At 47.5% G+C, this 25,849-nt stretch overlaps 2 long non-coding RNA genes across 2 annotated transcripts in view; one reads left to right on the top strand and one right to left on the bottom strand.

The window, feature by feature from the left end:
* Positions 1 to 25,849, bottom strand: part of LOC144247072 (uncharacterized) — a 278,729-nt gene that overhangs the window by 234,298 nt on the left and 18,582 nt on the right. The window lies entirely within an intron of this gene.
* Positions 3,490 to 19,038, top strand: LOC146766455 (uncharacterized). The gene is made up of 3 exons (XR_014958029.1): positions 3,490 to 10,524; positions 15,407 to 15,529; positions 17,867 to 19,038. It is a non-coding gene; the product is annotated as an uncharacterized LOC146766455 (long non-coding RNA).

Here is a 25,849-nt window from a genome sequence, read left to right as displayed (position 1 = left end):
CTTTCTGTTTATCTCATTGTTATGGAGAAAGAATGAAAACAATCTGGCAGAGCCCAATGCTGTGGTTAGGGATGAGGAGTGAGGAGGCACTGCACTAAAACAGATACAGTGAGGAGAGTGCAAAGTCAAGCGGTGGAGATCCAACCACATCCCCAAGTGAATCTTAATGAAGCATTGCCATAAAAACCTATGGCTGTTTATCACTGCTAACACCATGACAACTGCATGCTTAATAATGTAATATATGGAATAATATTCAAACCATGTGTTTGTCTACACAGGAGTTCACTGATATGTTTTGTTTAATTCATTTGATCCAAATGTCAGTGTAACCCACTGTAATAATGTTCATTCTTTATGCTCAAGGTCTTGCAAAAGCACCCATCAGGCAAGTTTGGGTGGCAAGTTTCTCACACTATCCAAGTTATAGACAGTCTGAGACAATGAGTTCACCAGCTTTATTAGGAATTTCTTCCAGTGGCATTTCGTTCATGGTTGGTGTATTAGAGGAAGCACATCCTGAATTACCTTAATTCACATTTTTTCTTTTGACCTCACAGGTCCCAACTTTTCAGAGCAATGAACATACAGCCGACCAAAATGGTGCCAGAGTACAAAGGGGCCATGCTGGGACTGGGATCGGCAGTCTGCAATGCTGCATGTGTATCCACATGTATGGATAACCACGTGTATGGATAACTGTGTGAATGGATAACCGTGGGCATGGATAACCGTGTGCACAGATAACTGTGTGCATGGATAACTGTGCATGGATAACTGTGTGCACGGATAACTGTGCATGGATAACTGTGTGCATGGATAACCACATGTATGGGTAACTGTGTGCATGGATAACCACATGTATGGATAACTGTGTGCATAGATAACCACATGTATGGATAACTGTGTGCATGGATAACCGTGTGCATGTATAATAACTGTGTGCATGGATAACTGTGCGCACAGATAACTGTGTGCATGGATAACCGTGTGCATGGATAATAACTGTGTGCGTGGATAACTGTGTGCACAGATAACTGTGTGCATGGATAACCGTGTGCATGGATAATAACTGTGTGCATGTATAACTGTGTGCACAGATAACTGTGTGCATGGATAACTGTGTGCATGGATAACCACATGTATGGATAACTGTGTGCATAGATAACCACATGTATGGATAACTGTGTGCATGGATAACCGTGTGCATGGATAACTGTGTGCATGGATAACCATGGAAGGCTATGGGCAGGCGGGAGAAGAGTTCCTTGTGTTATGGCCTCAGGACACTGAGCTAAAATCGGTCTAACAGGAAGGTGAAAGTTATTGAGCCACAAGCTTTCTCTCAGATGGTTTTCTCTTCAGAAGTTTACTTTACCTCCCAAATTAAATTTTTAGGTAATATTCAATACCTTTAAAAAAAAAAAACCAAAAAAACCCCATTAGGTTGCAGAAGTGTGTCCACAGTTATTTATTACCTGCCTTGTGGTCTGAACAAATATGATTTTGTTAGTCTATGTTGTCAATAGAAAAAGCACATATGGTTTTGGTTGCCAAAATTATGATAAAATTCACTGTATCCTAAAAAATGATTGAAAAGTTTGCAGATGGTTTCTGGGCATTCTAGGGAGGGGGAGGATTGAATTTCAACAAAAGACGTGCCAAATTTTTTTCTCTTCTTACTGTTCACCCTGTTTCCACATCCCAGTTTTCTCCTTATTAGATATGAGGGTAAAGCAGGTATCCAGCCCAGAACTCATCTGTTTCTCTTTAGCTTTTGGCATTCCATCACACTTGGTCATGTTCACATGATGTTATACCCAGGTCCCTTCACAGATAAACATGAAATGATATCATAAGTCTCAAGTCACAAACAGCAAAACCCAATTACAGTAATCTAAAGAATTTTGCACACCAAAAATTTTATGTTTGATGAATATTCTTGATTTGAAGGTTTTCAGTTAATCTGAATCTTGTGAATCTCGTCTTTCTACTTTTTTTTTTTTTTTAACTAAGTTCTGGTCTTTTCAGTTCTTTTACTCCCCAAGGGACAAAAAATTGGGGAGAGGGCCAGAACTGCCAACCCAGATCAGCAATTCTCTTGTTTGGTTTGAACTGATAACCCCTTTTCCTCAGTGCTGTTCACACAAGCAAGGCAAGCCCTTCGGTGGCTTTGCTACAGCTTGCAGAGCTTTTGAACATTCTGTAAACCAAAAGACCCGTGTGAGCTCCACTTTGTGCATTTCATCTCCAAAGTACCTCTACGAAGAGATTTCACCTGTCATTGCACAAACACATCTTCCTTCTACTTCAGTTTTCTGGGAAAATACTTATTTAACTTTCTGCTTGTCTCTAGAGGCTGCAGTGCCTGGAGCCCTGTGAATGTGCTGGCTGGGTGGGCTGGCAGTGGGACAGACCCCTAAGGTGCTGAAGGGAGAAGGGCCTGGCAACTGCAGGCTGGAGGGCTGACTTAACCCCCATGCACTGGGATCAACCTGCTCTGTGAAAACAACTGGTGGGGAGCACCTCTCACCTTCTCATGCTTTCCAGTAATTTAGGAACAGACTTCAACCTGTCATAGCAATTTTTCTCTCCATGATGCTCATGGTAGTTGATGATCTGCTACATCAACACCTCTAACAGCTGTTACCACGGTGTGCACACTCCACGTGGTGATCAGTGGGGACTGGAAAAACACAACCTGGGCAGGAGAGTCTGCTTTCCCCAGCAGAGGGTGGAGGCATGATGTCCTCACTGTGTCTGAGCAAGAGGCGAGCTCTGAACTCCACCCCTGCTCTTTCTTTTCTGCCACATTAGTGATGGATAACCCAGAATACTCCGAATTTATTCAACTTGCCGGGATATTTCCACCTCTGCCAAACCTGTCAGTGGCCTTCAGCGGCTGTCATCCCGCCTGCCCGGGATGTCCGGGGAGCAGCAAGCCAGCCTGGAGCAGATGGATAATTATTGAAGGGAGAACATCTGGAAAGTGTCACCGGAGTGTTAGTAGCTCTCCCTGTCTATGAGCTATGCCCAAATATGTCGATAAGTTTCCCAACATGGAATTCATTTTTTCTAACAGGATACATGTGGAAGTTCATGTTTCAGCAGTGGCCAGAAGTGGCTTTTTTCCTCTTCAAAAAGATTTGTGACCTCTTCTTCAGGCTACTGTAATGTGATTTATTCAGGTCTCCTCTCAGGGAGCGCTCAGGGGGCCCAGTGGAACAGAAGACAGGAGCACAGGCTCCCAGCTCCGAGTTACAGGGAGCTGTGCTCCGTGACTGTAGCCCTGCCCATGAGCCACGAGCACACTGATGCTGGCACGGGGATGCTCCACGCCAGGGGCCGTGCGTCCGGAGCCACCAGGATATGCAGGGCAGGCCAAGCTGGGCAAGGTCAGCAAGACTCCGTGTGCAGAGCAAGTGTGGGACTGCAGGACGCAACAGAGGGATGCTTCCCATGCCACACCTGCACCCAGAAGCTGCAGCCAGCTCTGGGCACTCTCTGTGCTCCACAAACATGTGGGACATGAAGGAAAACAGGACATGGCCTGGTAGAGCATCAACCACAGAAACACAGGTGTACAGCAGTGCCTGTGCCTCCTTCCTAGAGCTGCTTTCATGCTGGGGGGCATCCCTGGGACACGGAAGGTTACAGCCCAGCACCCAGAAATGTCCATACCCACCCAACTGAAGCCGAGGTCCCTGTCCAACAGCATTGACACACCTTCTCCATAGGCAGTAACTGCACTGTGCAAAAGAAAGATTTTGCAAAGCCTTGAGCAGTGACCAAGGAGGGACATGCACCCCATGCCCACACCCGCTTCCAGCCGAGAACCAAATTTTTTCTAAAACTATTTTCTCATTCAGCATGTCTCCAAGCACATATTAAAATAATCAGTTTAACGATCACAATGACCCCAGATAAACACAGCAGCTGGAAGATCCATAGCAACAATTCAAATAATATCCTTGCAGAACACAGCACATCACGTGGCTCTCCCAACACCACACCTCTGAAGGTGCTTTCTCAAAGCAACCATGGGAACAGCTTGGACAGAGAGCAGCACACTTTTATGCCTTGTCTGAGCTGCCAGCCTCTGCCCAAGGCCCTAAGAGGCAGGGTCAGCACTCTGCATCACTGCAAGTCCTCAGTGTGATGCTTAAACCTCTAACCCACCAGTTCAGAGGGAAGAATTCTACCCAATAAACCTTCCTGACATGCAGTAAAATAACACATTTATTTACTTGCTTGAACCCACCAATATGCTGTTCATTTCGGTGATTGATAGAATTGGGTTATAATAAGCATACTTTATTATTGAAAAATTTAATTTAAGGTTTAAACATAAAACAAATGGTATTTTCGAATCTATTTTAATGGAGACTATCAAAACCATTCCATTGCCATAAGGGAAAAATTCTGTCTCCATATCTGTTATGTATATATGCATAAAATCTTCAGCCTACAAGTCAAAGTCGCCTGTCCTTCTATCAATCCATCATTTTGAAAATAGAATACAGAAAGGCTTATTTTTTCACTTAATTTTCATTAGATTCTTGAGGGAATTAAAATAACACAATAATGGGCAAATGCTGCCACCACAAATCCAAATGACAGCAATGAATCTACTTATGGACAGAATTCGGCCAAAACTCCAGCTTCGAGTGCCAAGTACAGAGCAGACACCCATAAAAGTACTCTTAGATCTCGACTGTGTCAGGTAGGTAAATAATCTGCTTCAAATCCAGACAGGAATATGCATTCCTTCACTTCCAGGCTGGTGTTGCCTGGTGCTCGCAGTGACAGACTCGCCACGTCCATCCTCATCCAGGCTTTCCCTGCCCAGGTGTCAGCTGGGCAATCCTCTCAGGCACCATGTCAAAGCACCTAGTCCAGCAACCTGCCAGGACACCTCTGGCCTTCCAGCAGGACTGGAGAGGCACCGGGTGTGTGGGGTGACTCTCCCTTTCTTTGTGCACCTCATGCCATCCACCTCCCCCCACAGACACACTTGGAAAGATACTTGACAATATATTGAGAGAAGACCTTCACAAAGCTTTTCCCTGGCATTTTCCAGAGACCTCTCCCGTCCCATCTTTAGAACAAAAAATTGCAAAAAGATATTGTCATGGCAGCAGAAAATCCTGAGCCTCTTCCCTTCTCCTTCCCTCCCCTGCCCTTCCCCATGGCTGCAGGTGTCTGCTGTGTGACAGTTTCCCAGCATAGTCTTTCAGCCCATCCTCTCAGCTGCGTGCTTGGAAGATACCTCTGCCCAGCTGGTGGCTCTGCAAGGCTCCCCTGCAGCCCCAGCCAGGGCCACAGCCTGAGCTAAAAGCACTCAGGGCACCAGAGCTCAGCAAAACACCGTCCTGGGCTCAGGAAAAACCCACAGCTGGCTATGCTGGCCCCACTCTGCTCAAACCCTCGCTCTTTGCCTGTTGTTTATTTGTGGACATAGGCAGAACGTGGTTTAAATTTGAATACATTTAAATAAAATGCCATGTGGCTGCCAGTTTGTCGATGACCTGGAAGTTCAGCTTCATGCTGAAGCTCAGGTGGGAGGAATGATCTCATTCATGGTTTCCTTGCATTTTCTTAAAACACCTCAAACCATGACACCACATGAAAAGCACAAGATGCTGGCCAGATTCCTTTTTGATAATTTTTAAATAATTTAAATTATTGTCTATATTATATTGGGGTTTGCCCACTGCCCTGATAAGTCCCCAGCTTCACCTCTTCAACAAGTCAGACCCTTGGTACATTTTGCCTTGCTGCAGGACAGAAATTTATCTTTGGCAATGACTTATTGTTTCCCTGGATGTTCCTTTGATGCAGGTCTATTGTTTCAGGGGAAAACAAATTTATTCCTTTAGCAGGTTTGTGCCTTCAGTGGAATTTGTCTAAGGAGGTTCCACTGCACAAACACAAAAAGCCCTAATAGATGCAGGTTGGGGCTGCCGCACACAGGCACATGTCAGGTTTGATGACTGATGGTACTTACACAGATTTACACAACAAAAAGTACATTAAAAGGACGTTAAGATTGTGAGCCAATGTCACAAAAGCGTGGAAATTCACATTTCAGGATTTAAACTTCCAGTATTGACAGGGAATGCTGAATATTAAAATGGGTTCCCATTAGAGTGAAGGCACTGAATAATTTTTAATCTAGACTATTAATTTCCTGAAATTTGTTGTTCTCTCTGCCTCTTAAGGCTTTCACATTTTTAATTAACTTTTCGTTGTGTCCTTGTCTTGTAATTTCTGAGTTGCTCCTCCAGTATAATTACATAATATATGCAGCACGTGTGATAGCTTAATTGGAAATATTAACCACAATATGCACGGAAATCATAAAAAGCTTCACAAAACTTTGAGAGTAAATGTTTCCACAGCTTTAGTGAGTTTATAAATGGTTGCTTCCAGTATTATTCTCTAATAAAAACAATTACACCTAATGCCAGCCCAACCTGGAGCAGAATCAGGAATAAGGAGAAGAGTAATTAGTACCTACAGAATTCCTATCACCACAATGTTATTGGTTTCAGGTGGAAAAACAGATTTAGGCACAGGCAGCCAAAATTAACCCCCCTCTCTTTGATCCCCTGACCCCCTCCCCCGGGTCTGGCATTATTCCTACAAACCCCTTTTGGATCCAAAGCTTTCAGATGTTGAATTGCTCTTAGGGGATGGGGAGCACTAAAATAAATAGGAACTGAAGGTGCTTAGAAACGTGTGCAACCTGAAGGATGCAAAGCTAAAAACAGGAAAGTAAATTGCATTTTAGTATTTTTTTGTAGCATTCAAAAGGATTATTCCCAACTTTAAGCCAGGTCTTATCCTGCTGTCAGCTCTCTCAGGCTATTTTACAAGACTTCAGAGGAAAAGCGTGAGCAAAGCAAACGTGCTGTAACCTTAACTCGCAGCCCTGCTGCAGGAACATGCAAGTTAAACCAGTGCATAAAAAACTCCCCCATAATGACTACTTGCTCTGCTCTGGAAAGGGGCTGGGACAGAGGGATGGAGAGGAGGACAGGGAAGAAAGCAGAGTGCAGTGAGATAAAGCAGAAACTGCTATTTTGAATACAATTTATGTTTGCTAATTCCATTTCAATCCCTCCAAAAGTGAGGCTCCATCTTAAAGCACGCTGCAGCCATTTTACCTTCACCAAGAAGGAACAGAAAATAGGATTCTTCCCTAGATAACCCAGAATATTGGTTCATGGGCTGATGGGAGCTAAGCAATGACTAATGGATGATTAAGGCCAGAAGCAAATGAAAAGAGGAATTCTTTTAATATCTCAAGACAGCTCTGTAACTTCAAGGCCAAAGGAGCTGCCTGTCTCCAGAAGCGTCCCCACATTTTGGTGTTAAACTGGGATTGCAATTCATCAGTCCTTAGACCTGTTATTTCAAAATATAATCATTTACTGGGTTCCATATTTGTTGAATTTGGTTTCCTGCCAGAAACAGCTTCAGTTCAGATGAGCACAGTGTCTCCCATTTCCTTTCCCTCCCATCCTGTCAGGGGACTGAGCGGCAACACCAAACACAGACCCCAGCATGGCAGAGAGAACAGGGAGGCAGCACATGGAAGAGGACACAGCCTAGGGGGAACACCTCAGTGGTCAGCAACAGAGAGGCAGAGGTGGGACAGCGTGTAGAATATGAGACACGCTTGCAGAGAAATGTGTCCGTAATGGAGGACACACCAGAGGCTCTCCACGGTGCCAGTGAAAGAACCTGCACCAAGCACGTGCTGTCCCCACAGAGAAGGACATTTCTGGCACAGGTCCCCGCTGATGTTGGCCAGGGCTTGGCAAGGCATGTTCCAGAGCCTGAGGAAAAGCGTGTATACTCATTTATCTGCGCCCTGAGTGCATAATGAATGTACAGGTCTGATGTGCTCCGTAAAGTCTCAGGTTCTGACAGTGGCTGGGAGCGCATCAGAGATAAGGCTGTTGGTGAAACAATAGGCTATTCTGGCCATATTTCATGTCCCTGGATCAAAGTCTGCTATTCCTTTTCTGGCCATCCTGAAACTGGGGGTTTGAGAATAAGAAGACCATTTCTACTGAAGGAGTAGTCTAAGGAGTATCTTGGGTGGTTGAGCATTTTTTTTCCCACCAGAAAGTAAAATGGGGTTAATTAGAATGAATTGTTTTCCTCCTCATAGACAAAACCAAACACACTGAAATTTGGACACAAAATAATCCAAGATGTGACAGGAAAGAGTCAAACACTCCAACTAGACTGTCTCATCACAGTATGGCCCTGTTTACTTGGAAGCAACCTGCCAATCCTGACCTGAGCAGCTCCTAGAGCTGAAGCTCTTAAGGGGTTGAAATTCAGGGTTATCCTAAGAAACAGATTTCAGCCTCCACTCTGACTAAAGCCAGCATTACCAGAACAGTGGCAAGTGCTCGTCATACTGAGCTTCAGCAGAAGACCACAATCAGTAACACGAAAAGCCATGCTGTAGCAGACAAATTGTTATGGCAGAGCCCGACGGTGTCTCCCAAGCGTCCCCGTGCTGCCCAGCCCTGAGTTTGGCTCCTTTCCCACACCGCCTCCGTGTCCCAGCCAGCAGACACCAAGTCGTCCTCCCCTGCATGGCTGAGAAGGGCACTTTATTCTTTCCAGGTGTCCTGCCCTGGTTTATTTATGGGCTCACTTTCTTCCCTAGTGTGAGAAGCCAGCTGGGAAGGATTGGCAAGACACATTTGGAATGGGAAAAAATTAGCGATGCTTTTTTCTCTCCAACCTTTGTTCACCTTATCAGTGGGGAATTTTCCAGAGCCTCAGCATGTGCCCCACGAGCAACAATGCATGAAGGTACTGTGTGCTGAAACATGGTCACATCTGATAAACCTGGGCTCTGGCTTAGGATAAACCTCTCATGAGGAACACAAAGGAAGCCAGACTGGTATTTCTGTTCTCCAGGGCTTTGGTAAAATCACAGCAAGCCCTACACAGCCCAGGAGCCATCGCACCTCTTGCAGGCCTGATAAAGTCACCTTCTCCTGTTCCCAAGCCAGTGTTGTGGGGAGGAGAGGAGAGATCCCCTTGCAGTACTGCATCAACCAAAAATGACATCCAGCACCTCCCAACAGTCCAGGAGCCTAGTAAACCCTCCAGCTCGATGAATCTCATTTTTCAAATGAAAATGGCACAACAGAAAGAACCAGTTGTGCATCACCAATGGTTCCTCCAGCTGTAAATTCACACCAGCAGCAGGGAGTCTTTTTTTTTTGCTGGAAAAGCAACACAGAGAACGTGTTGCAGCAGCTTCACTGAAGCCCAGAATCCCTGTGGGACTAAACCAAGGCGAAGTTCAGCAGTGTTGGACAGAGCCTATGGGGCCTGTCCTCATCACCAAGCTCCTGTCCTTGGGTTCTTGGTCATCGGAAAGGTGACGTGGGAAACGTGCCAGAAGCTCAGTTTTGAAACACAGAAGCACGAAGACCCTGGAGAAGTTGTTTCTTGAAAGAAAATTAATCTGGGGTTAATCAAAATGAAGTGTCAGATACCTTTATGCTGATGTGAGAAAGATCCTACCCTGCTTGGTTAATGGCAGGTTATTCTTTTTCCTATGCTGTCAACTATTGTTACTGATTGTTAATAGCATTAATATTTCCATCACTTAATTTATTTCATTAATCCCATTCAAGTTTACCATTCCCAGCATATGAACTGTAAATAGCAATAATAATGCCATCAAGGTTAATATCAGTGATGCTGAAGGGTATTATGTAAAACACAGGCTGTGAGCGGCAGCGAGACAGGCGCCTATAAAACCTGCCCGCGCTAGCGGGGGGTGGGTTAAACAAAGGTCTCGCGCAGATTTACGGAATTGCGTTATCTTCTGGAAGAGGTGAAGATTTAATACCCAAAGCCTCCTTTAAATTTCCTATAATGTTCCTTTCTATCCCTTGACTGTAAAAATACAGCCAGAGACATCCATAAGGAATGGCATTTTTAGCTTAAATTATTAAAAGTCTAATAGTGATTTTAGTTTGCATCTAAAAGCAAAGGCAGTGGCAACAGACAATTTGTCCCCTTTTAAATCCTGATGTGCAGGTGTTGGGGTGACTCCGAGCAGTGCAAGGAAAATGTCTGTAACACAGCACAGGACAAACAAAATTATGTGTGTCCCCTGAAAGCCAAATGCCAGGTGGAAAGGGGGAGGCAGCAACCAGGGGACCCTGACAAGCAAGACACCCACTGTGCTGGCCATGGCAGGGGTTTGTGGACACTGTTCCTGACAATTCCATGACACTGCAAACCCAGGGTTGCCCTGAGCACAGCACACGGTTGACTAATAGAAGCAGCGATCCCATCAGCACTACCATATCTGCAGTATTTATTACCTCAAAAATGAAAATACATCTGCTACCTAAAGGCTTACCAGCAATTAAAAGGCTAGAATACTTCTGCGCGAACAGCCATTCTCACAACTGGAAGGCTCACGGCACCGAGGGGACGCGGGTCCTACGTGTTCATCACCGTCATACCCAGGTAACCCAGCACGTCAGTGCCCCTTTTCCCATGGAGACCAAGGCGGGACGCAGACGGGGACCCCCCGGGGACATCCCTGTTACAGACCCAGCAACCTCAGGAAATACTTGCTAATGCTGCTTTGGAAAAAAAGGGGGTAAAAAATATTCAACAATGAGAATTTAAATCCTACAATAATTTTCGGAAAATAAGGGAGCTACTGGTAAAGAGACCACTGAAAACAGGGGCAGAGGGAAAAGTGGGAAAGGGCTCTTTTTGCCCGTCTGGGCAAATCCATCCTCTGGGATGGATGTCTGGAGATAAAGAACATTGGCTTCCTGCGCCCGGCCAGCAGGATTGAGTATTCACACCACTGGATTTGGGAGGAATTTGTAAAAGAGACGGAGCTATAAAATACCTTTCTGCTCCTTTTTCATGGATGCTGCTGCTGAGGGTGCAGGAGTCTGCCAGGGCAGGGAATGGAAAAGGACGTTTGCCATGGAGGACAGCTTCGTCCTGCGCTGGGAAGTGGCCCATCCACACAGACCCTCCTTTCTTTGTTACATCTGCCATGCCTTGAGGAATTAAATTAGATATACAAGGGGGAAAGAGAGAGGGAGAGAGGGAGAGAGGGAGGGCAAGGGAGGAAGGGAGGGAGAGAGGGAGGGAGGGAGGGTGAGAGGAGAAAAAAGGCTCAGGCAGGAATATATTTCCTATGTCTGGATAAGGGGAAGGATTCGAGGTAATTGCTTGCTTTTCTCATTGTTCTCAGCTGCCAAGCAGAGATTCATAGAGTGTCTGCAAAGATCTCTCTCTTTTTTCTTTTCCTTCTAATTCTTCACCTCCCCCCCGAACCCCCATCTGTCCCAATCCGTATCCCTCCCCTTCCTCCTGCTTATTCCACCCTAGGAGGAAAAAAAAAAAAGTAATTTGTCTGTTTTATTTATGATGCAATGAAGGTATGCTGAACGCATCGGGATAACCTGACACTGGTCAAACTATCTGTCAGCAAAGAAGAACTGCCTTCATACTCCAGCGAGTGCATAATTTAACCATTTCTCTCCCGGAGGCCAATGCCAGCCCATCCATTCCCAACACAAGGGTTTGTCACTGCTCCCTCCACGATCAAACCCGGGGTTGTTGGCAAAAACCAGCATTTGACATGTTTTCAATCAACCCTTTATCTTCTCATTTTCGCTAGTCATATACAGATTGTCTGCATGTAATAAAACTTCTCCTTGGAAAAATAGAAAATTATTTAAGATATTCAGATCAAAGACAGGTCCCAAAACAAGATGGAACACACAAATCTGCCAGCTAGGAAACCAATTCAGGATGGATTTAGGACCCAGATAGAGCCAGACAATTGGATGCTGAGTATGGGGAAGAAACAGTAATGCCTCAGGTCTGAGAGAAGTACAGCTAATCCTTTCCTCCTGATGCACGGGGAGCAACAGCTTCAGCTCTGGGAGAAAATGCAACCCATCCAGTGAGCAGGGTGAGAGGGAAACAGGAGATAAAGGAGGGAGAAAGACAGAGAGAAAAGCAGAAAATATTAGCAAATAATATTCTGCAAGATTAGAATGTGAAGCCAGAATAAAAAATTTAAAATAAATAAAATTAGCTGCATATGGTTTTATTGGTTTTTTTCTAATTTTAAAAACTCCAACCAAACAGAAACAATCCACACAAGCCCTGTTGAAATGGGATGGAGCAAAGAGGGGAAGGGAATTACTACTTTCATCCCACCATTATGAATTAGTCCCAATATCTCTCCATGACTCCAGTAGGGCACCCATGCTATGTGTGAGCACGCTGGCTGAGCCGGTGCCAGAGGGGCCATTTCCAGCACGGACTGTGCCTGTGGCTCCCATCCCGAGGGGACGGGGACTCCCAGGCAGTTCCCCGTATCCCCACAGCTTTGGCAGGAGTGAGGGCAGCTCCTGGTACGAGACAGGAAAGGACCGGGCGAGTTTGAACAGATTTTTGATATCACCATAACCACGGCCCTCAGGAGTCGGCCCTGGCCGCGTGTTCCCGCAGTGGGAAGCACTGCCAGGCGGGACTGCCTGAGCCCGGGGCTGAGCACACCCGCAGCATTCTGATGTTTAATAAACGACAGAAGAAAGTATAAAATAAATAAGAGGAGATTTTGCCCTCTAATGCGATGCATGCAAGAGGGATCAGGGCAGAACTCCAGGAAATGAGGGCTTTGACGAATAGCTGCTGCTCGGGATCTTATTTATTCTTGATACACCCAGCCCTCGCCACCACAATCAGGAAAAGATTTTATGAATGGGAATATCTGTACAAGAGGGAATGTAACATGGAAGGGAGATAATAGGAAGGGTCAGGTAAAAGCCAAGAGGCGGCTCCTGGGCTGGGCGGTGACACTGCAGGACACCCCAGGGCCACTGTCCAGGGCCACTGTCTGGGGCCAGCCGCTTCCTCCAGTGGCCAGGCTGCTCACATGGATCTGCTCGGGAAGGAGGGATTGCAGCTTTCAATTCAGGGTTTATTCTGCATCCCCAAGAAAACAGCAACTGGAATTCACATATATTTTCCTTTGTGAGATTACTTAGGAGTCAGTCCTTACAGCTGTTTGTGCACTTACCTATCAATATACACGTATGAAACACACATTAAGATAAAAACAAATATATTTGGCAAAACATACAAATAAAGACATAATTTGTTTATAGGGAAGCAATTTATAAATGATGAGATTCTGTAGCAGATCTATCAAAAACAGGCACATGGTGTTGTTTCTCCTGTCATTCAGGAAATCCCACATCCACAGAAAAAATGATGAACAATCACGTTTTTCACACAAAAATTGCTCCCTAGTAATTAGTATATTTGGGAATAAAAAGGAAGTCCTTTTTACTTCCTTGTCCACGTGTATTTTTCAGTAGGGATGAAGAAATACCATGAAATTACAAGCAGCCACACTCCTTTTCATTCACGACAATTTTAAATATTAAAATACAAGTGGAGGTCAAGCCAGCAGGCACAGATTTTGTTGTCAAATCACAACTAAAACCAAAATTAGTTAAAACAATTGAATTTTGCTCAGAGAAGGTACAATGAGACTGAAATATTCTATGCCTGCTTTTGACTTGTACCAGTTCTTAAGGCTGAGTGCTAAACCTGTGAACAGGACACCCATATCTAGAACAGTCACATTAATGTAAAGGCAGGAGCCCCAATAACATTGTCCTAATTCCAAACAGCCTGAGTCACCTCCTTAAGTCCGCAGGTAAAACCTCCTGAAATAAAATTCCGAGTCTTTTCGACTGACGAGGAACTGCACCGTTGTGAGCACTGATTTCTGTTTGGGATTTGGAAGTGTTTGTAGTTTGTGTTTGCCAAAGCAGCCGGGTTATTCCAGGGGGGAGATGGGATCGGCTTTCCGTCTGCCGGTTCTACAGAAATCCGACAACCCTACTCCACAAGCCCCTTGTTCAGTAACTACTCCACCATTCGGGGTTGCTGCTTCTTCACCTGCCTTGGCTCCACAGAGCTCAAACCATGCATTTAAAAATGGATCGGAACAGCCCAAAACAAAACTTGCTATTAACAACAATTCTCCCATCCGTCCTCCCCATAACACTGAGCACAGATACACCTATAGGAGGGAATTTACTCAAAGCAGTAATATTTTAACCAGTAACTTAGAACAAATGATAATCATATTACATAAAAATCATACTTTCAATTATGTTTGTTAAAACATGTTTTGTAAAAAATCATCCTTGGCAAAATAAAAGAACTCTCATTCCATTTCAAAATGATTGATTTTTTTAAAGAAAAGTAGAAAATATTTGCAGAGGAACACAAAACCAAATTAAAAATACTAAAACATGTAGCAAAGAGAAACTTTAAAAATAAATTCACAATTCTCATCAGCAATGTAGCAATGTAAAAATTCTCTGGAAGATGGATTTCTATGACATCCAGACCTACATTTGCAGAGCTGGCTCTGAGGATATTTTTGTTTACGTGCTCCTTTGCTGTAATAAAAGCAAATAATAAAATGCTAGAGCTATTTACTGGAACACATCCATGGGGGTTTTTCCACCTCAGATGAGTGATGGCATAGACGGTGCCAGACCATTTCTACCCGGGTTTAAAATAACCCTAAACAATTTCTATAATCTGTTTTCAAGGGCAGCTTGTTGGTAATATGAGATTTTTTTTCCACAAACTCCAGAATACTTAATTCCTAAACTGTTTTATCGTTTGGCTGCCGAGTATTTCTTTCTCAGAGATGTACTTCAGAGCCTCGCACGGAGAGATCCCGAGACTTCCCTGGCTGAGCTCTTTGTAAGTCTGTCCCTTTCCCATACGGAAGCATGGAAGAAGCACACGAATAAAGGCTGCTTCCCAGCGCTGACAGCCCCTGCTTGGGGCTGCAAACCAAAAATAATTCTCTGTATTTGCCCCACTCTGCTGGCTTTTCCCTTTCTGGGATGTTGCCTTAATTAAGGCTTTTTCCTCTCTCATCTCCATTGCTATTAAATTTTAACCCAGACACGCAGCCTTTCCTTTTTCCACCCCTTTTATGATTCCCGTTACTGCAGCCCCCGGCCCCCCACGTCCCTCCAGCCTCTCGCTCCCCACATTGGATTTTTTCCTCCTTAAAATCTCGGGCTCTTCCCGCTGGCCTTGTGCACTACCAGGGAATCATTTGCTTTCATAATTTACATTTTTTTCTCTCCGTCTCTCAGGGTTTGGCAGGGGATGCTGCCGGACGCAGCCTCACTGCGGGTGCTGTTCGTGGATGGCGAGTGCCCTCTGCAGGAAAACACCCCCAGCCAGGAAGAATCCTTGGAAATCAGGGGAAACAGGAGCAAAGAACTCCTGCTTGATTATGATTTTTATTCATTTCGTTCTTACACAGACCACCAGCACTGCTGGTCCCTGAGCTGAACTTCCCCAAGCTGCTCCATCCCTCCCAGCGCCACGGCCACATCCCAGTCCTTTGCATATGGAACCAGATCCAAGAAGGGTTTTCCTTTCTCAGGTAATGTTTTCTGGCAGGCTCTAAAATCTCTGTAACATTATTTCAGAGCAGAGACACATTCCTGCTTTTGCTGCAGCAAAGCTGTTCAGGATGGATTTTTTATTAGTTTTTGCCAAAAAATAAGCTCCTTAGGAAATTCCAAATAAAATCCTGCTCAGACCCCTGTCCAGAATGACAGCTTTTGCTGTGGGTGCTCTGCCCACTCTCCATCTTAAACAGCAAATTCTGATTAGGTTTAGATAGATAGATAGATTAGATAGATAGATAGATAGATAGATAGATAGATAGATAGATAAAATCAATGCAAAACATTGGCTGGGAGAAAGCTCAAGTGGCAGATTTCAAACAAATACAAAATAAAATAATAATTTTAAAAGCCCAACAAAGAGAACACTTTTAAAGCAAGTCTCTAACCAAGGCCTCCTGAAAGCCTTTTAATCAAAGGCCAGGTCCTACACAGGGACCGTGCTGCCATGGCCATCCCCAGCCATGACTCCATAACCAGCCACAAACCCAGGCCGTGGATCTTGTGGCAGAGGATGGGATTAGGAAAAACCCTTTCTCTAAAGGAAAAGCATTTTGAAAGACCTCATCTTTTCCAAGAGCTAATAATGCCTGTGCAGCACAATAGGCATCGCTCACCGTGCCACGGGCAGACTCCCAGGCTCCTTTCTCTGTCTCCCCCTTTTTTAAGGATATCACTTATGCAAACCTCACCCGGCCTCTGCCTCGAGATTGTATATCAGAGCAGCAGGGGGGCTGATGAAGTGCTCATTTTTTTACATCAGTCTTATAAATTGCTCTCCCCATTAATTGTTTCCATGGAAACAATGCATTTGGCTTGGATGGGGATCCTGAAAAATTTTTAATGGGATTCTTAAAAATGTGCAGGAAGCAGGTGGGGGGTAGAGGAGGTGCTCTCAAACACCCTCAAAATAGATCCAGCCTAAGTTCTACCAACATGTGCTGCTAATTGCTTGTGGCCCAAAGCTGCCGAGCCTGGAGTCAGTTGAGGATCTGAAAACATTATTCAAATGACCAGGAAAAAAAGCACCAAAAGGGCAAGTACAGATTACGTGACAGCAGAGATGAGAATTTCCAAACACCTCCTGGCAAAACACAGCCGTGAGACCATGACCAAATAACAATTCTTTAATGTCACAGCCTTAACTAATAATTTAAGCATGAGCAGTCCTTGATAACCCATCAGATCCTCCAGCGAACGCGGTGCTCTGCGCGGAACCGCCGCGCTGACAGGGACAGCAGTAGCGACATGGCCGTGCAAACCCACCTTCCCCTTCCCCACTCTTCCTACGCCTGAGAGGATTTTTCTTTTAATTTTTTTTTCCCCAGCAGGGAAAGTATTTGTATTACAGGGTATGAAACTAGTCCAACATGCAAGCTTATTTAATTTGGAAAATGTGTGGCTAAATGCCACTTGTTATGGGATTAGTTAACAGCTGCAAGTCTGCTACTGTGGAAAGAATTTTTTTTCAAGAAAAAAAAAAAAAAAAGAAAAGGATTTAACTGCGAGCTGCTATGTGCTGTCTCCCAACGGTCTGTGTGGATTTTTGAGTTCCATCGGGTGTCTCAGCTCTCGGTGGGGCTGAAGCCACCTACACTTACACTAGCTCCTCCCAAGCAGCTCCAAGCGCTGCTAGCGGCGAGCCTGAAGTGCCGGAGCTGCCCGGCATGTTGAGAGGAGCCAGCCCAGCCCCACGGCGCGATCAGCAGCAGCCCCGGCCCCGCTCCGGCACGGCCGGCTCGGCCCAGCCAGCCTCTGCCTCCAGTCACAGACACCCACAAGCGTCAGGTTACTGGCAGCTCTCAAGTTATACCTCCGGCTAATCCCGCAGTGCAGACAGCCTCTAAATTACTTGTTAAAAATCCTGTCCTCGCCCTGAGTGTCCTCTGGTGTCCTCCATCAGAGTGCTGCTAATGAAGGAGCAGATCATCTTTAGCACATCAGTCACACAAGCCAAACCCACCAGTCACTTCATTTTCCATGACCTCCCTGCATGACCAGAACAGATATTTCCATGCAGATGCCCAGAAGCAAGTTCCTAAATCATAACTTGCTCCTCCCAGTCCCAGAGTGCTTCTCATTAGTATCCCATTGCTGTCCTCTTTCCTACTCAGGAACACCTTATCTTAGAATCATGGAACGGTTTGGGCAGGAAGAGACCTTAAAGCTCATCCAGTGCCACCCCTGCCCTGAGGACACCTTCCACTATCCCAGGCTGTTCCAACCTGGCCTGGGACACTTCCTGGGCAGCCACAGCTTCTCCACAGCCTCGGCTGTTGTGTATTAACCACAAATCTGGTGCTTGGTTCCAGGCTCAGGAAAGGACACGGAGCCACTCCAGGTGCTGAGAGGAGCAGCCACTGCCCAGGGAAGAAGCCACCGCAAATCCTCGCCTTGGAGAGGCGTGAGGAGGATGGCTGGGAGGGAGGAACGCGCTGCTGAGCACAGCGGAGGATGCTCAGACAGTGTCGCTTCCCATTCCAGGCTCTGCATCTCACTGCTGCTCAACCTACAGCACAACAGTCCACGGCAAAAGCCATAACAAAGGAAATAAATCTGTTTGTCACCCCCTATGACAGATGTGACCCAAATTATCTTTGCAAAAGATGTATCCTAGTGGATCTACTGCTTGGGGGGCAGGAGGACTTTGTGCTTCTCAGCACCAAGTGCTTGAGGCAACCAAGTGAGCCACAGCAGGGAGGGGGACAAAGGGGTTGGCATCAAACCCCTGAAAAATTGCTTGAGCCTGCAGCTGTCTCAGATCAGTCATCTCTGAGCAGAAGGCAATGTGTGCTTCTCCCAAGGCTTTGGGGGGCTTTTTCCAGCCCTTGGACCTCTGGAAGTCCATCTCTCCACCTTAGAGTTCTAACAGGAACCACAAATGGGGCTTTCTTCAAGAATAACTTGAAGAAGGTGCTTTGTAGTCAGTCCTTGGAGCAGGAGAGCCCTTATGAGGCCTGAGCTCACCAAACCCCATGTATTAGCTCCAGCCAGTCTCTGGAGAACTGGTGCTATCTATCCTAGCTGAAATTTTGTTTCAATCTTGTATTTATTCCCATAATGTAGAAACAACACAAAGATAGTCACATCACATGGCAGGAAAATTCCTCTTTGGCTGTTTCTTTTGGATACCATAACCCGATTACTTTCATGTCACATGCACACAAATGATCACACTGTGCTGACACACACCCTGCAATTATGTGGACACAGATGGATGTCACGTGGCATTTTTCTGCTGGAAGTGATACCGTGAAAGAGGGAGGGCAGAGGTAACTGGACCAAGTTTCTTTAAATCGCATTTCTGTTTTACCAGTGCCAATTACTTGGCCACAGCCTGAGCCAGTGCACATCTGCTCAGCACAACCAAGAGCAGACTGCGCAGGAAAAGCTTTTTCCTTGCTGAAGATCACCGAACCAGAAGTCACAGCCAGGCTCCCCTGTGGCTGCTCCCTGGAGAGGGAGCGAGTGCAGGACCGTGGGGTGCGGCGGCTGCCCCGGCAGCAAGCGCAGGCAGAGGCTGCGCCTGAAGCTTTGTGCTCAACGGCCCCACGGACTTGTAACAGTGATGAGCACGCGGTGCTGAGACAAGGTACTAGCAGAGGGGCTGGTAAAGGCCCTTGAAAGATCTTTAAAAAGCACTGGAGACAAAAGCTACACATACACTTTATAAGTGTATCAATATCTCACTCACTCGCAGTGATGAGCAGCAAACTAGTCGAGGGTTCCTGGTACTTTACAGGGCTGCATAAGCTGGATTTGCTATTTCAGGTAACAAATATAATCCTCCTAATAAAATTTTAAATAAGTGGGGCATTATGACTCTTTTCACAAGCAAGGCTCCCAAAGTTCCATGTGAGTGTTCAAGCTAGCAGGCCCAGCCCTGTGCTCCTGGGTACATCATTGCACAGCACAGACAGGGAGAGTCCCTGTCCTGGAAAAAGCATCAGCAAATCAAAATTTCCAGCACACCCCCAGCTCCACTGGGACCTGCACGCTGCAGATGCTACAAGTGGAAAGCAGCATGCAGACGAAGACTGTCATTTCCTTCATTTCCTTTATCTTAAAAGGGCTCAGACTGGGTGAATTCTGTTTCTCATAACTCTACAGCAAAAAATTCTAGTTTTCTGTGATTCCTTTTTAAAAATGACAGAGCAAAAATCCTTGTTTCCAAAGCTAGAGGTTTGCAGCCTCCCTTTCCCCAGGAGGGGCTAGTGAAGGTTTTCTCCATTTGTCTGCATTTAAAGATGGGTCCACTTTAAGAGAAACAAGTGAGATTTCGGTTTTACCATTTCAGAAATGAAAGGTATTTACCCTCAAGACAGTAAAAGATCTTTTAAACCCTGCTGATGCAGGGGAGGAAATGGGAAGTTTACAAATGTAAAGCTCCAGCCCTGCACAACCAGCCCTGCTCCTGTTCAGGTGTGGAGTTCACTGAAATCTATACTATTTCTAACCACTACAGTCACACATCAGAGTTTCATATCTGCATGGATATCAATGCAAAATCTGCTTTCAGAAAGAAAATATTTTTCACAGCAAATTCAAAGTTTGCCCAGTTTAAAAATTATTTAATAGACTCATGGGATGGTTTGGGTGTGAAAGGACCTCACAGCCCATCTCATTCCACCCCCTGCCACGGGCAGGGACACCTTCCATCATGCCAGGTTGCTCCAAGCCCCGTCCAACCTCACCCCGGACACTTCCAAGGATGTGGCAGCCACGGCTGCTCTGGGCACCCTGTGCCAGGGTGTCCCTACCCTCACATGGAAGAATTGTTTTGCAATATCCCATCTAGCCCTGCCCTCTGGCAGGGGGAGCCATTCCCTGTGTCCTGTCCCTCCATCCCTTGTCCAGAGTTCCTCTCCTGGAGCCTCTTTAGGCACTGGAAGGGGCTCTGGCGTCTCACTGAGGCCTTCTCCAAACTGAACAATCACAATTCTCTCAGCCCTTCCTTAGAGGCAGGGTGTTCCATCCCTCTAAGTATCATGGTGACCCTCTTTCTCCCACCTCATGAAGTCACACAAAGCAAATCCCAACAGCTCCCCAGAAAAAACAAGAGCTATCTGCTAAAGCTCTGATAATGTTTAAAAATATATAGTCAAACATCATGCTAAGTGGAGGCCTGATAAACGAAAGTCCATCTCCTACACTAACCTTCAAGGTAAAATTAATAATTAATTAGTAAAGCCAGGACATGGAGTGATTGCTATCAATATTTTAATGCTTTTACTGCTAATTTCATTCTCCCTCCGTATTCTGCTGCTGGAGAAGCAGAAGAGCTGTGTGTGCGCTTTCAGTGTGGTCCCTGCCTCAGGGCCAGTGCTGGAGGAGCAGTGTCACCCACAAGGGTGCCCCAAATGTCCCTGCTGCCAGAACCCAAACCCAGTGTCCATGCTTTGTTCCATGTGTCTGGCACCGGCATGTTCCAGCCTTCCACGGCACCAGCTCCAAGCTAGGGCCACTCCTATGGAGCCAGCAGGCAAAACTAGGAGGGGTTTAATGAAGATAAGCAAAAGTCAGCTGGAATCTTCCCCAAGCATTAGAAATATCTATTCTCTCTCCTACAACACAGCTAGGAAAGCTTTGGCCCAAGAGGAAAACTGCTGGGAAAGTTGTGAGGAGGGGACTCCAGGCGGGTGCCAGGGCCCAGGAGCCAAAGGAAGGGAAATGAGTGCTGCCCTCACTACTGGAAGGCAAAGTGTGTCCTGCCTGCTTTATTTACTCTTTATTAGTCTAATGAGGCTGTTTCCTGGGAGTTTAATTACCATAATAGAGACAATTCCTTTCTTAACCCTCTTTACAGCCTGGAAGAGAAAGAGCCTCTGACAGAGGAATGTGGAACACAGCAGTGCTGTTTGCACCAGCCCGAGCAGAGCAGAGCAGAGCCCCCCGAGCCCTGACAGCTCAGGCACGTGGCCACAAACCTCCCCCGGGAGGGTCCCTGCCGTGGGGGGGTCCCAGCCAGGCTCCAGCGCCCACCCTCGCCCAGCACCCCGTGCATGGCCGAGCTGGAAGGCAGCGCCGCACAGCTCTGCTGCAGAAAAATTAAGAGCACATGATTAATGCTACATAAAATGTGTGGGTTCCCAGCCCTTTGAAATCATACCTCTTCATCATTTCCATTTACAGTTTACTAATGAAATTAGATATGGTAAAGGGTTCCTTTCTTTCTTTTTTCCCTTAAAATGACTGTACATTTTTTTAGAGTTAAATCAACATATTTTCCATTCCATATTCAGCAAGAAATCAGACAATTAAATGTGAGGGGTTTTTTTTTCTGCTGCTGCTAAGAGATATTTCCATGGTGTTGCCATAATACATACAGCAATTTACTGTATTAGACTTACATGTCTGTTACTCTGCACAACAGATACAACAGATTAGGTTAGAACAAGGTAAAGAGGCAGCAAGGATGAAAAGCACCAGACCTAAGAGGAGAAAACACACAGGATCTGAAAAGCCACAGCAGAGCAGTGCTCACCCAACCACAAGGCTCTCCCAGCCCACTTCATGCACAGCTACACAGTCCAGACAACACACAGTAAAAGCAGCTGCTAAACCCAGAATAAACCTGTGCCAGAGTCCAAAATCCAAAACAAAAAATCCTTGCCTAATTTTCTTCTAATCCAGCCTCACAGAAGGGATAAGGCATGAAGTTCTGATTCCTGGGCACCATGGTGTTGATGACAGGAAGCCATTAAAAAATCACTGTGAGGTCACAATCAAATTAAATGAGGCCGGGGACAAGGGTCATGCTGGTGTGACATGTGCACCGTGCCCAGGTGAGTAACATGCCATGCCCGTGTGTGATACACATGCCATGCCCACTGCAGCCCCAGCCGAGTCCCTCCCAGGACAGCTCTCTGGCATTGCTGGCCTCTGGGACCACTCACTGAGCAGGGTCCAGCAACCATAGTGAGGGAATTCTCAGATTCCACTCTTCAAACATGGGGGGAACAGGTGTTTACACAGCTGTTACCTTAACTAACACTGGAATTGTAAAATGCAGGTGAAATAACTAAAGGCATTTCCCCTGAAATCCTGATCGCAGAGTTGGCCCAAGAGCAACAGGATTTGGGGGCCTCGCATTCTGATGCTGCATGTTTAGATGAACGCTATCTTTTCTGCAGTGCAGCTTGAAGGTTTGGGCTTGGCAGTAAGAAACTGCACTCTCACTAAAATTCATCCATGGATATCCCCTTTGAACGCTTCTTGGATGGTTATTTTCACCAACATTGTGTTTATTAGCAGAACAGAGGGAGGACTGTAAAGCAGGATCACGGGAGAGTTTGATTTCCAGGCAGTGATGAATGGCGGGGGAGGCCAGGTCACCCGGCTGCAACATCAAAGGGGCGACTGAACCAGCAGCACACTTGAAGTTAGTTAAAATACCATCACCATTTTCTGAGTTTTGCTTTTTTCTTACATTTAAAGAAATTACATTCCCTAGTGCTGGCCTCAGCCATTATTTCCAGGTCTCTGATGATACCCAGAACTCCATAAAGGCATTACCTGCTCATGTGCCAAGGAGGATTTGCCACATGGTTTAATTGTGATACGATGCACTCCTGTCCTCGCCAGGTCATTTAAATAGTTTTGACAATGCATTTTATGCACCTTCCCGTGGGCCTGCCCCATCCTAAGGCACCTGGATTAAACTGCCAAGGTATTTGTGTTGGTCTGGTTCCTTCCGGGATAAAATTGAACAGATTATTTCAGAGCTCAGCCCTCCTTTTCTGTCAACAGGAGTGATGAACCAGGTATTCTTGGGTTAGCCCATAGCAAGAGAGGCAAGTCCTAAGCCTTGGAGCTGAACCAGACACAAGCTACAGAAATACAGTTGTCTACTACATACACATTTACAGTTAGCAAAGGTAAAAGCAGTCTCAACCAAGCACAAGATATGCCAGACCGCTTTGGGTTGGAAGGGACCTTAAAGCTCATCCAGGGGAAATGGGAAAGGACACCTTCCCCTATTCCGGAGTGCTCCAAGCCCCATTCAGTCTGGTCTCGGACACTTCCAGGGATGAGGCAGGCACAGCTTCTCTGGGCACCCTGTGGCAGGGTGTCCCCACCCCCACAAGGAAGAATTGCTTCCTACTACCCCAATTAACGCTGCTCCCTAAATATGTGCATTCAATATTCCTAAATAATTAATATGGACATTGAATGAACCAAATCCGCAGTGAAGTCTTACTAAGGGCGGGTGGAACACAGAGAAGACTTGTGCTAGATCACACATACCTGCTGTGGCCTCTCCTTCATCGGCTCCTCCGCCTGCCGCGGCTCAGCGGGGCTCCGGCTTTCCCCGCCGGCTCCTTCCTGCACGAGTTCTCCTTCCGTGGCGGAACGGACCTGTCCTTAAAGTGTCCATCCCTTCCATCGTTACGTTTGAACAGCAAACGTCGGTGATTTTTGTAATTAGGGGGCTCTTCGTGTGCGCCACCTTCCCACCGCGCCGAGCCCGCTCCGCAGGTTCGGAGCGCAGCGCGTGCCGCCTCACGGAGCGCAGCGCGTGCCCTCCTCGTGCCTTCCTCGTGCCCCCTCACGGAGAATAGCGCGTGTCCTCCTCGTGCCCCCTCACGGACAATAGCGCGTGCCCTTCCTCGTGCCTTCCTCGTGCCCCCTCACGGACAATAGCGCGTGTCCTCCTCGTGCCTCCTCACGGAGCGCAGCGCGTGCCCTCCTCGTGCCCCCTCATGGACAATAGCGCGTGCCCTTCCTCGTGCCTTCCTCGTGCCCCCTCACGGACAATAGCGCGTGTCCTCCTCGTGCCTCCTCATGGAGAACAGCGCGTGTCCTCCTCGCGCCTTCCTCGTGCCCCCTCACGGAGCGCAGCGCGTGCCTTCCTCGTGCCCCCTCATGGACAATAGCGCGTGCCCTTCCTCGTGCCCTCCTCGTGCCCCCTCACGGAGCGCAGCGCGTGCCTTCCTCGTGCCCCCTCACGGAGAACAGCGCGTGCCCTTCCTCGCGCCCCCTCACGGAGCCGCATGCCCCCTCACGGAGCGCAGCGCGTGCCCTTCCTCGTGCCCTCCTCGTGCCCTCTCACGGAGAATAGCGCGTGCCATTCCGCGTGCCCTCCTCGTGCCCTCCTCGTGCCCCTTCACGGACAATAGCGCGTGCCTTCCTCGTGCCCCCTCACGGACAATAGCGCGTGCCCTTCCTCGTGCCGCCTCACGGAGCGCAGCGCGTGCCCTTCCTCGTGCCCCCTCACGGACAATAGCGCGTGCCCTTCCTCGTGCCCCCTCACGGAGAATAGCGCGTGCCCTTCCTCGTGCCGCCTCACGGAGAATAGCGCGTGTCCTCCTCGTGCCCCCTCACGGACAATAGCGCGTGTCCTCCTCGTGCCCCCTCACGGACAATAGCGCGTGCCCTTCCTCGTGCCCCCTCACGGACAATAGCGCGTGCCCTTCCTCGTGCCCCCTCACGGACAATAGCGCGTGCCCTTCCTCGTGCCTTCCTCGTGCCCTCTCACGGAGAACAGCGCGTGCCCTTCCTCGTGCCTTCCTCGTGCCCCCTCACGGACATGGAGCGCAGTGCGTGCCACGAGCCCCGTCACGCGCGCGCGCGCACACACACACACACACACACACACACACGTGCACTGACACAGACACAGGCGCACACACAGGCACATAGACACACACAGACACACAGAGATGGACAAGACACACAGCAACACACCCACTCACGCTCACACTCACACCCACTCACGCTCACACCCACTCACACTCACACACACTCACACGCAGCCACTCCGCACCCCTGCGCGTGCCCGCGCTGTGCGCTGGCGCGGGGGCACCAGGGGGCAACCTCGGCCCGGGAACGGGCGCGGCCGGGCCGGGCCGGGCCAAAGGCGGGTGAAACACCGCGGAATGGGGAAACACGGGAGCACACGGGAGCACACGGGAGACACGCAGCCCGCGGCGGGCGGCCGGGACCGCCCCGCGTGGCCGCGCTCGCGGGCACGGCCGCGCCCGGGCGGAGCGAGCGGGCGCTGACGGCCGCGGGCTGCGGCACCGCTGGGACACGAGCGATGCCCCGGGGAACGAGGGCAGCGGGGCTCCGAGCAGGGGGGGCAGCGGGGAGGGACTCGGCTCTCTCCCGAATAAATCTTACCTACTTTTCACACATCCACAATACTAGGAAGAAAGAGCAAAACTAGCTTTTTAAAACCCAACCTCTCCGAAAAACACTTTGGGAGTCACAGAATCCCAGAATGGTTTGGGTTGGAATGGACCTTAGAGTTCTTCCCATTCCACCCCCTGCCGTGGCAGGCACACCTTCCATTG

The sequence above is a fragment of the Lonchura striata genome, chromosome 11 (genome assembly GCF_050655825.1).
Source record: "Lonchura striata isolate lonStrDom1 chromosome 11, ASM5065582v1, whole genome shotgun sequence".
NCBI lineage: Eukaryota > Metazoa > Chordata > Aves > Passeriformes > Estrildidae > Lonchura > Lonchura striata.
The sequence above is the reverse complement of the archived record's forward strand: the minus strand, read 5'-3'. Positions and strand labels throughout refer to the sequence as shown.